Here is a 12,138-nt window from a genome sequence, read left to right on the forward strand (position 1 = left end):
CTCTGACGCGTGACTTCGTTTCTCTTGGTACTAAACCCAGCGGGAGGAGGGAACGAAAAAAATTAGCATCTTCATCTGCAATGTCGCGTGGTCTCCTTCATTTCACATCTCCCATATCCCACGGTTCCACCCTCAACCCATCTCCCATTACTACGTTACAACTGCAACTAGAAGGCACCCATTGTAATGGCACCCAAAATACTCACTTTGCTCAGGAGACTCTTGTCCCTTCCCCAGCCTTAATCTCAGAGCCTCGTGATTAACGAGGAAGCACACGGCCTGTGAAGAAAACTACAGCGAGTACAGACGAGGAATTCAAAGCACTGACCTCTTACTCACAGCCAGCGATGCAGAAGGCAGAAACATGCGGACTATTCATGTCTCCTTAGAAGGATGTTCAGGCTGCTCAGGTCCACTTCCGCCATATTCTTGTGCAGCTAGGGCTCCTGAACGATTCCTCTGCAAACTAATAAAGCCAAGCAAGAACTATCACTACACAGAGCTCTATTGGTGCTGGAAATCTTGCCCTCATCGCGGCCTCCCTCTCCAATCCCATCTACATCGGCCCCGCTCAATGAACACAGACCGAGTTAACACAGACAGTCACAGCCCTGCCTGGTTTTCGCCCCCTCCTACTTCTCCATGGCTCCCAAGACCTGGCTTGTGGGGATGCACACCTAGCACGCATGCCCATGTCCTACAAAGGGAGACGGCATGAGGACAGGAGAGGAAAGAAAGTGAGAAAGTTGGCCAACACACAAGAGGAGAGAGAAAGAGAGAGAAAAAAATGGGAGGAAAGCAAGCAACTGACCACCTGGAGTCATCCTCCTGAATCCAACCTTCCGCTGCGGAGGAGACACCGTTCCTGACCAGAGAAATGAGCAACCTCTGAAAATAGGGACCTTTTCTCCCCCGTAACCACAGCTAGTCAGGAACCTTTTCATAGAAACCCAGCCCTAGCTTAGTGGGCTTCCCAACCTGGACTCAGGTTGGGCGTGAGCAAAGCCCTCACCAAACCAGACACTTATCTCACTGACAGAGGCGTCTCCTCGGCTTTCAGATAGACGGCTTTTGCGTGGCATCAACAACGCTCAGAGTCTCGACGCTCTCGCTCGCTTTCCATCGCATGAGGGCAGTAGACTCTGACGCGTGACTTCGTTTCTCTTGGTACTAAACCCAGCGGGAGGAGGGAACGAAAAAAATTAGCATCTTCATCTGCAATGTCGCGTGGTCTCCTTCATTTCACATCTCCCATATCCCACGGTTCCACCCTCAACCCATCTCCCATTACTACGTTACAACTGCAACTAGAAGGCACCCATTGTAATGGCACCCAAAATACTCACTTTGCTCAGGAGACTCTTGTCCCTTCCCCAGCCTTAATCTCAGAGCCTCGTGATTAACGAGGAAGCACACGGCCTGTGAAGAAAACTACAGCGAGTACAGACGAGGAATTCAAAGCACTGACCTCTTACTCACAGCCAGCGATGCAGAAGGCAGAAACATGAGGACTATTCATGTCTCCTTAGAAGGATGTTCAGGCTGCTCAGGTCCACTTCCGCCATATTCTTGTGCAGCTAGGGCTCCTGAACGATTCCTCTGCAAACTAATAAAGCCAAGCAAGAACTATCACTACACAGAGCTCTATTGGTGCTGGAAATCTTGCCCTCATCGCGGCCTCCCTCTCCAATCCCATCTACATCGGCCCCGCTCAATGAACACAGACCGAGTTAACACCGACAGTCACAGCCCTGCCTGGTTTTCGCCCCCTCCTACTTCTCCATGGCTCCCAAGACCTGGCTTGTGGGGATGCACACCTAGCACGCATGCCCATGTCCTACAAAGGGAGACGGCATGAGGACAGGAGAGGAAAGAGAGTGAGAAAGTTGGCCAACACACAAGAGGAGAGAGAAAGAGAGAGAAAAAATGGGAGGAAAGCAAGCAACTGACCACCTGGAGTCATCCTCCTGAATCCAACCTTCCGCTGCAGAGGAGACACCGTTCCTGACCAGAGAAATGAGCAACCTCTGAAAATAGGGACCTTTTCTCCCCCGTAACCACAGCTAGTCAGGAACCTTTTCATAGAAACCCAGCCCTAGCTTAGTGGGCTTCCCAACCTGGACTCAGGTTGGGCGTGAGCAAAGCCCTCACCAAACCAGACACTTATCTCACTGACAGAGGCGTCTCCTCGGCTTTCAGATAGACGGCTTTTGCGTGGCATCAACAACGCTCAGAGTCTCGACGCTCTCGCTCGCTTTCCATCGCATGAGGGCAGTAGACTCTGACGCGTGACTTCGTTTCTCTTGGTACTAAACCCAGCGGGAGGAGGGAACGAAAAAAATTAGCATCTTCATCTGCAATGTCGCGTGGTCTCCTTCATTTCACATCTCCCATATCCCACGGTTCCACCCTCAACCCATCTCCCATTACTACGTTACAACTGCAACTAGAAGGCACCCATTGTAATGGCACCCAAAATACTCACTTTGCTCAGGAGACTCTTGTCCCTTCCCCAGCCTTAATCTCAGAGCCTCGTGATTAACGAGGAAGCACACGGCCTGTGAAGAAAACTACAGCGAGTACAGACGAGGAATTCAAAGCACTGACCTCTTACTCACAGCCAGCGATGCAGAAGGCAGAAACATGAGGACTATTCATGTCTCCTTAGAAGGATGTTCAGGCTGCTCAGGTCCACTTCCGCCATATTCTTGTGCAGCTAGGGCTCCTGAACGATTCCTCTGCAAACTAATAAAGCCAAGCAAGAACTATCACTACACAGAGCTGTACTGGTGCTGGAAATCTTGCCCTCATCGCTGCCTCCCTCTCCAATCCCATCTACATCGGCCCCGCTCAATGAACACAGACCGAGTTAACACCGACAGTCACAGCCCTGCCTGGTTTTTGCCCCCTCCTACTTTTCCATGGCTCCCAAGACCTGGCTTGTGGGGATGCACACCTAGCACGCATGCCCATGTCCTACAAAGGGAGACGGCATGAGGACAGGAGAGGAAAGAGAGTGAGAAAGTTGGCCAACACACAAGAGGAGAGAGAAAGAGAGAGAAAAAATGGGAGGAAAGCAAGCAACTGACCACCTGGAGTCATCCTCCTGAATCCAACCTTCCGCTGCGGAGGAGACACCGTTCCTGACCAGAGAAATGAGCAACCTCTGAAAATAGGGACCTTTTCTCCCCCGTAACCACAGCTAGTCAGGAACCTTTTCATAGAAACCCAGCTCTAGCTTAGTGGGCTTCCCAACCTGGACTCAGGTTGGGCGTGAGCAAAGCCCTCACCAAACCAGACACTTATCTCACTGACAGAGGCGTCTCCTCGGCTTTCAGATAGACGGCTTTTGCGTGGCATCAACAATGCTCAGAGTCTCGACGCTCTCGCTCGCTTTCCATCGCATGAGGGCAGTAGACTCTGACGCGTGACTTCGTTTCTCTTGGTACTAAACCCAGCGGGAGGAGGGAACGAAAAAAATTAGCATCTTCATCTGCAATGTCGCGTGGTCTCCTTCATTTCACATCTCCCATATCCCACGGTTCCACCCTCAACCCATCTCCCATTACTACGTTACAACTGCAACTAGAAGGCACCCATTGTAATGGCACCCAAAATACTCACTTTGCTCAGGAGACTCTTGTCCCTTCCCCAGCCTTAATCTCAGAGCCTCGTGATTAACGAGGAAGCACACGGCCTGTGAAAAAAACTACAGCGAGTACAGACGAGGAATTCAAAGCACTGACCTCTTACTCACAGCCAGCGATGCAGAAGGCAGAAACATGAGGACTATTCATGTCTCCTTAGAAGGATGTTCAGGCTGCTCAGGTCCACTTCCGCCATATTCTTGTGCAGCTAGGGCTCCTGAACGATTCCTCTGCAAACTAATAAAGCCAAGCAAGAACTATCACTACACAGAGCTCTATTGGTGCTGGAAATCTTGCCCTCATCGCGGCCTCCCTCTCCAATCCCATCTACATCGGCCCCGCTCAATGAACACAGACCGAGTTAACACCGACAGTCACAGCCCTGCCTGGTTTTCGCCCCCTCCTACTTCTCCATGGCTCCCAAGACCTGGCTTGTGGGGATGCACACCTAGCACGCATGCCCATGTCCTACAAAGGGAGACGGCATGAGGACAGGAGAGGAAAGAGAGTGAGAAAGTTGGCCGACACACAAGAGGAGAGAGAAAGAGAGAGAAAAAATGGGAGGAAAGCAAGCAACTGACCACCTGGAGTCATCCTCCTGAATCCAACCTTCCGCTGCAGAGGAGACACCGTTCCTGACCAGAGAAATGAGCAACCTCTGAAAATAGGGACCTTTTCTCCCCCGTAACCACAGCTAGTCAGGAACCTTTTCATAGAAACCCAGCCCTAGCTTAGTGGGCTTCCCAACCTGGACTCAGGTTGGGCGTGAGCAAAGCCCTCACCAAACCAGACACTTATCTCACTGACAGAGGCGTCTCCTCGGCTTTCAGATAGACGGCTTTTGCGTGGCATCAACAACGCTCAGAGTCTCGACGCTCTCGCTCGCTTTCCATCGCATGAGGGCAGTAGACTCTGACGCGTGACTTCGTTTCTCTTGGTACTAAACCCAGCGGGAGGAGGGAACGAAAAAAATTAGCATCTTCATCTGCAATGTCGCGTGGTCTCCTTCATTTCACATCTCCCATATCCCACGGTTCCACCCTCAACCCATCTCCCATTACTACGTTACAACTGCAACTAGAAGGCACCCATTGTAATGGCACCCAAAATACTCACTTTGCTCAGGAGACTCTTGTCCCTTCCCCAGCCTTAATCTCAGAGCCTCGTGATTAACGAGGAAGCACACGGCCTGTGAAGAAAACTACAGCGAGTACAGACGAGGAATTCAAAGCACTGACCTCTTACTCACAGCCAGCGATGCAGAAGGCAGAAACATGAGGACTATTCATGTCTCCTTAGAAGGATGTTCAGGCTGCTCAGGTCCACTTCCGCCATATTCTTGTGCAGCTAGGGCTCCTGAACGATTCCTCTGCAAACTAATAAAGCCAAGCAAGAACTATCACTACACAGAGCTCTATTGGTGCTGGAAATCTTGCCCTCATCGCTGCCTCCCTCTCCAATCCCATCTACATCGGCCCCGCTCAATGAACACAGACCGAGTTAACACCGACAGTCACAGCCCTGCCTGGTTTTTGCCCCCTCCTACTTTTCCATGGCTCCCAAGACCTGGCTTGTGGGGATGCACACCTAGCACGCATGCCCATGTCCTACAAAGGGAGACGGCATGAGGACAGGAGAGGAAAGAGAGTGAGAAAGTTGGCCAACTCACAAGAGGAGAGAGAAAGAGAGAGAAAAAATGGGAGGAAAGCAAGCAACTGACCACCTGGAGTCATCCTCCTGAATCCAACCTTCCGCTGCGGAGGAGACACCGTTCCTGACCAGAGAAATGAGCAACCTCTGAAAATAGGGACCTTTTCTCCCCCGTAACCACAGCTAGTCAGGAACCTTTTCATAGAAACCCAGCTCTAGCTTAGTGGGCTTCCCAACCTGGACTCAGGTTGGGCGTGAGCAAAGCCCTCACCAAACCAGACACTTATCTCACTGACAGAGGCGTCTCCTCGGCTTTCAGATAGACTGCTTTTGCGTGGCATCAACAATGCTCAGAGTCTCGACGCTCTCGCTCGCTTTCCATCGCATGAGGGCAGTAGACTCTGACGCGTGACTTCGTTTCTCTTGGTACTAAACCCAGCGGGAGGAGGGAACGAAAAAAATTAGCATCTTCATCTGCAATGTCGCGTGGTCTCCTTCATTTCACATCTCCCATATCCCACGGTTCCACCCTCAACCCATCTCCCATTACTACGTTACAACTGCAACTAGAAGGCACCCATTGTAATGGCACCCAAAATACTCACTTTGCTCAGGAGACTCTTGTCCCTTCCCCAGCCTTAATCTCAGAGCCTCGTGATTAACGAGGAAGCACACGGCCTGTGAAGAAAACTACAGCGAGTACAGACGAGGAATTCAAAGCACTGACCTCTTACTCACAGCCAGCGATGCAGAAGGCAGAAACATGAGGACTATTCATGTCTCCTTAGAAGGATGTTCAGGCTGCTCAGGTCCACTTCCGCCATATTCTTGTGCAGCTAGGGCTCCTGAACGATTCCTCTGCAAACTAATAAAGCCAAGCAAGAACTATCACTACACAGAGCTCTATTGGTGCTGGAAATCTTGCCCTCATCGCGGCCTCCCTCTCCAATCCCATCTACATCGGCCCCGCTCAATGAACACAGACCGAGTTAACACCGACAGTCACAGCCCTGCCTGGTTTTCGCCCCCTCCTACTTCTCCATGGCTCCCAAGACCTGGCTTGTGGGGATGCACACCTAGCACGCATGCCCATGTCCTACAAAGGGAGACGGCATGAGGACAGGAGAGGAAAGAGAGTGAGAAAGTTGGCCAACACACAAGAGGAGAGAGAAAGAGAGAGAAAAAATGGGAGGAAAGCAAGCAACTGACCACCTGGAGTCATCCTCCTGAATCCAACCTTCCGCTGCAGAGGAGACACCGTTCCTGACCAGAGAAATGAGCAACCTCTGAAAATAGGGACCTTTTCTCCCCCGTAACCACAGCTAGTCAGGAACCTTTTCATAGAAACCCAGCCCTAGCTTAGTGGGCTTCCCAACCTGGACTCAGGTTGGGCGTGAGCAAAGCCCTCACCAAACCAGACTCTTATCTCACTGACAGAGGCGTCTCCTCGGCTTTCAGATAGACGGCTTTTGCGTGGCATCAACAACGCTCAGAGTCTCGACGCTCTCGCTCGCTTTCCATCGCATGAGGGCAGTAGACTCTGACGCGTGACTTCGTTTCTCTTGGTACTAAACCCAGCGGGAGGAGGGAACGAAAAAAATTAGCATCTTCATCTGCAATGTCGCGTGGTCTCCTTCATTTCACATCTCCCATATCCCACGGTTCCACCCTCAACCCATCTCCCATTACTACGTTACAACTGCAACTAGAAGGCACCCATTGTAATGGCACCCAAAATACTCACTTTGCTCAGGAGACTCTTGTCCCTTCCCCAGCCTTAATCTCAGAGCCTCGTGATTAACGAGGAAGCACACGGCCTGTGAAGAAAACTACAGCGAGTACAGACGAGGAATTCAAAGCACTGACCTCTTACTCACAGCCAGCGATGCAGAAGGCAGAAACATGCGGACTATTCATGTCTCCTTAGAAGGATGTTCAGGCTGCTCAGGTCCACTTCCGCCATATTCTTGTGCAGCTAGGGCTCCTGAACGATTCCTCTGCAAACTAATAAAGCCAAGCAAGAACTATCACTACACAGAGCTCTATTGGTGCTGGAAATCTTGCCCTCATCGCGGCCTCCCTCTCCAATCCCATCTACATCGGCCCCGCTCAATGAACACAGACCGAGTTAACACAGACAGTCACAGCCCTGCCTGGTTTTCGCCCCCTCCTACTTCTCCATGGCTCCCAAGACCTGGCTTGTGGGGATGCACACCTAGCACGCATGCCCATGTCCTACAAAGGGAGACGGCATGAGGACAGGAGAGGAAAGAAAGTGAGAAAGTTGGCCAACACACAAGAGGAGAGAGAAAGAGAGAGAAAAAAATGGGAGGAAAGCAAGCAACTGACCACCTGGAGTCATCCTCCTGAATCCAACCTTCCGCTGCGGAGGAGACACCGTTCCTGACCAGAGAAATGAGCAACCTCTGAAAATAGGGACCTTTTCTCCCCCGTAACCACAGCTAGTCAGGAACCTTTTCATAGAAACCCAGCCCTAGCTTAGTGGGCTTCCCAACCTGGACTCAGGTTGGGCGTGAGCAAAGCCCTCACCAAACCAGACACTTATCTCACTGACAGAGGCGTCTCCTCGGCTTTCAGATAGACGGCTTTTGCGTGGCATCAACAATGCTCAGAGTCTCGACGCTCTCGCTCGCTTTCCATCGCATGAGGGCAGTAGACTCTGACGCGTGACTTCGTTTCTCTTGGTACTAAACCCAGCGGGAGGAGGGAACGAAAAAAATTAGCATCTTCATCTGCAATGTCGCGTGGTCTCCTTCATTTCACATCTCCCATATCCCACGGTTCCACCCTCAACCCATCTCCCATTACTACGTTACAACTGCAACTAGAAGGCACCCATTGTAATGGCACCCAAAATACTCACTTTGCTCAGGAGACTCTTGTCCCTTCCCCAGCCTTAATCTCAGAGCCTCGTGATTAACGAGGAAGCACACGGCCTGTGAAGAAAACTACAGCGAGTACAGACGAGGAATTCAAAGCACTGACCTCTTACTCACAGCCAGCGATGCAGAAGGCAGAAACATGAGGACTATTCATGTCTCCTTAGAAGGATGTTCAGGCTGCTCAGGTCCACTTCCGCCATATTCTTGTGCAGCTAGGGCTCCTGAACGATTCCTCTGCAAACTAATAAAGCCAAGCAAGAACTATCACTACACAGAGCTCTATTGGTGCTGGAAATCTTGCCCTCATCGCGGCCTCCCTCTCCAATCCCATCTACATCGGCCCCGCTCAATGAACACAGACCGAGTTAACACCGACAGTCACAGCCCTGCCTGGTTTTCGCCCCCTCCTACTTCTCCATGGCTCCCAAGACCTGGCTTGTGGGGATGCACACCTAGCACGCATGCCCATGTCCTACAAAGGGAGACGGCATGAGGACAGGAGAGGAAAGAGAGTGAGAAAGTTGGCCAACACACAAGAGGAGAGAGAAAGAGAGAGAAAAAATGGGAGGAAAGCAAGCAACTGACCACCTGGAGTCATCCTCCTGAATCCAACCTTCCGCTGCAGAGGAGACACCGTTCCTGACCAGAGAAATGAGCAACCTCTGAAAATAGGGACCTTTTCTCCCCCGTAACCACAGCTAGTCAGGAACCTTTTCATAGAAACCCAGCCCTAGCTTAGTGGGCTTCCCAACCTGGACTCAGGTTGGGCGTGAGCAAAGCCCTCACCAAACCAGACACTTATCTCACTGACAGAGGCGTCTCCTCGGCTTTCAGATAGACGGCTTTTGCGTGGCATCAACAACGCTCAGAGTCTCGACGCTCTCGCTCGCTTTCCATCGCATGAGGGCAGTAGACTCTGACGCGTGACTTCGTTTCTCTTGGTACTAAACCCAGCGGGAGGAGGGAACGAAAAAAATTAGCATCTTCATCTGCAATGTCGCGTGGTCTCCTTCATTTCACATCTCCCATATCCCACGGTTCCACCCCCAACCCATCTCCCATTACTACGTTACAACTGCAACTAGAAGGCACCCATTGTAATGGCACCCAAAATACTCACTTTGCTCAGGAGACTCTTGTCCCTTCCCCAGCCTTAATCTCAGAGCCTCGTGATTAACGAGGAAGCACACGGCCTGTGAAGAAAACTACAGCGAGTACAGACGAGGAATTCAAAGCACTGACCTCTTACTCACAGCCAGCGATGCAGAAGGCAGAAACATGAGGACTATTCATGTCTCCTTAGAAGGATGTTCAGGCTGCTCAGGTCCACTTCCGCCATATTCTTGTGCAGCTAGGGCTCCTGAACGATTCCTCTGCAAACTAATAAAGCCAAGCAAGAACTATCACTACACAGAGCTCTATTGGTGCTGGAAATCTTGCCCTCATCGCTGCCTCCCTCTCCAATCCCATCTACATCGGCCCCGCTCAATGAACACAGACCGAGTTAACACCGACAGTCACAGCCCTGCCTGGTTTTCGCCCCCTCCTACTTTTCCATGGCTCCCAAGACCTGGCTTGTGGGGATGCACACCTAGCACGCATGCCCATGTCCTACAAAGGGAGACAGCATGAGGACAGGAGAGGAAAGAGTGAGAAAGTTGGCCAACACACAAGAGGAGAGAGAAAGAGAGAGAAAAAATGGGAGGAAAGCAAGCAACTGACCACCTGGAGTCATCCTCCTGAATCCAACCTTCCGCTGCGGAGGAGACACCGTTCCTGACCAGAGAAATGAGCAACCTCTGAAAATAGGGACCTTTTCTCCCCCGTAACCACAGCTAGTCAGGAACCTTTTCATAGAAACCCAGCCCTAGCTTAGTGGGCTTCCCAACCTGGACTCAGGTTGGGCGTGAGCAAAGCCCTCACCAAACCAGACACTTATCTCACTGACAGAGGCGTCTCCTCGGCTTTCAGATAGACGGCTTTTGCGTGGCATCAACAACGCTCAGAGTCTCGACGCTCTCGCTCGCTTTCCATCGCATGAGGGCAGTAGACTCTGACGCGTGACTTCGTTTCTCTTGGTACTAAACCCAGCGGGAGGAGGGAACGAAAAAAATTAGCATCTTCATCTGCAATGTCGCGTGGTCTCCTTCATTTCACATCTCCCATATCCCACGGTTCCACCCTCAACCCATCTCCCATTACTACGTTACAACTGCAACTAGAAGGCACCCATTGTAATGGCACCCAAAATACTCACTTTGCTCAGGAGACTCTTGTCCCTTCCCCAGCCTTAATCTCAGAGCCTCGTGATTAACGAGGAAGCACACGGCCTGTGAAGAAAACTACAGCGAGTACAGACGAGGAATTCAAAGCACTGACCTCTTACTCACAGCCAGCGATGCAGAAGGCAGAAACATGAGGACTATTCATGTCTCCTTAGAAGGATGTTCAGGCTGCTCAGGTCCACTTCCGCCATATTCTTGTGCAGCTAGGGCTCCTGAACGATTCCTCTGCAAACTAATAAAGCCAAGCAAGAACTATCACTACACAGAGCTCTATTGGTGCTGGAAATCTTGCCCTCATCGCTGCCTCCCTCTCCAATCCCATCTACATCGGCCCCGCTCAATGAACACAGACCGAGTTAACACCGACAGTCACAGCCCTGCCTGGTTTTTGCCCCCTCCTACTTTTCCATGGCTCCCAAGACCTGGCTTGTGGGGATGCACACCTAGCACGCATGCCCATGTCCTACAAAGGGAGACGGCATGAGGACAGGAGAGGAAAGAGAGTGAGAAAGTTGGCCAACACACAAGAGGAGAGAGAAAGAGAGAGAAAAAATGGGAGGAAAGCAAGCAACTGACCACCTGGAGTCATCCTCCTGAATCCAACCTTCCGCTGCGGAGGAGACACCGTTCCTGACCAGAGAAATGAGCAACCTCTGAAAATAGGGACCTTTTCTCCCCCGTAACCACAGCTAGTCAGGAACCTTTTCATAGAAACCCAGCTCTAGCTTAGTGGGCTTCCCAACCTGGACTCAGGTTGGGCGTGAGCAAAGCCCTCACCAAACCAGACACTTATCTCACTGACAGAGGCGTCTCCTCGGCTTTCAGATAGACTGCTTTTGCGTGGCATCAACAATGCTCAGAGTCTCGACGCTCTCGCTCGCTTTCCATCGCATGAGGGCAGTAGACTCTGACGCGTGACTTCGTTTCTCTTGGTACTAAACCCAGCGGGAGGAGGGAACGAAAAAAATTAGCATCTTCATCTGCAATGTCGCGTGGTCTCCTTCATTTCACATCTCCCATATCCCACGGTTCCACCCTCAACCCATCTCCCATTACTACGTTACAACTGCAACTAGAAGGCACCCATTGTAATGGCACCCAAAATACTCACTTTGCTCAGGAGACTCTTGTCCCTTCCCCAGCCTTAATCTCAGAGCCTCGTGATTAACGAGGAAGCACACGGCCTGTGAAGAAAACTACAGCGAGTACAGACGAGGAATTCAAAGCACTGACCTCTTACTCACAGCCAGCGATGCAGAAGGCAGAAACATGCGGACTATTCATGTCTCCTTAGAAGGATGTTCAGGCTGCTCAGGTCCACTTCCGCCATATTCTTGTGCAGCTAGGGCTCCTGAACGATTCCTCTGCAAACTAATAAAGCCAAGCAAGAACTATCACTACACAGAGCTCTATTGGTGCTGGAAATCTTGCCCTCATCGCGGCCTCCCTCTCCAATCCCATCTACATCGGCCCCGCTCAATGAACACAGACCGAGTTAACACAGACAGTCACAGCCCTGCCTGGTTTTCGCCCCCTCCTACTTCTCCATGGCTCCCAAGACCTGGCTTGTGGGGATGCACACCTAGCACGCATGCCCATGTCCTACAAAGGGAGACGGCATGAGGACAGGAGAGGAAAGAAAGTGAGAAAGTT

The sequence above is a fragment of the Emys orbicularis genome, chromosome 25 (genome assembly GCF_028017835.1).
Source record: "Emys orbicularis isolate rEmyOrb1 chromosome 25, rEmyOrb1.hap1, whole genome shotgun sequence".
Lineage (NCBI taxonomy): Eukaryota > Metazoa > Chordata > Testudines > Emydidae > Emys > Emys orbicularis.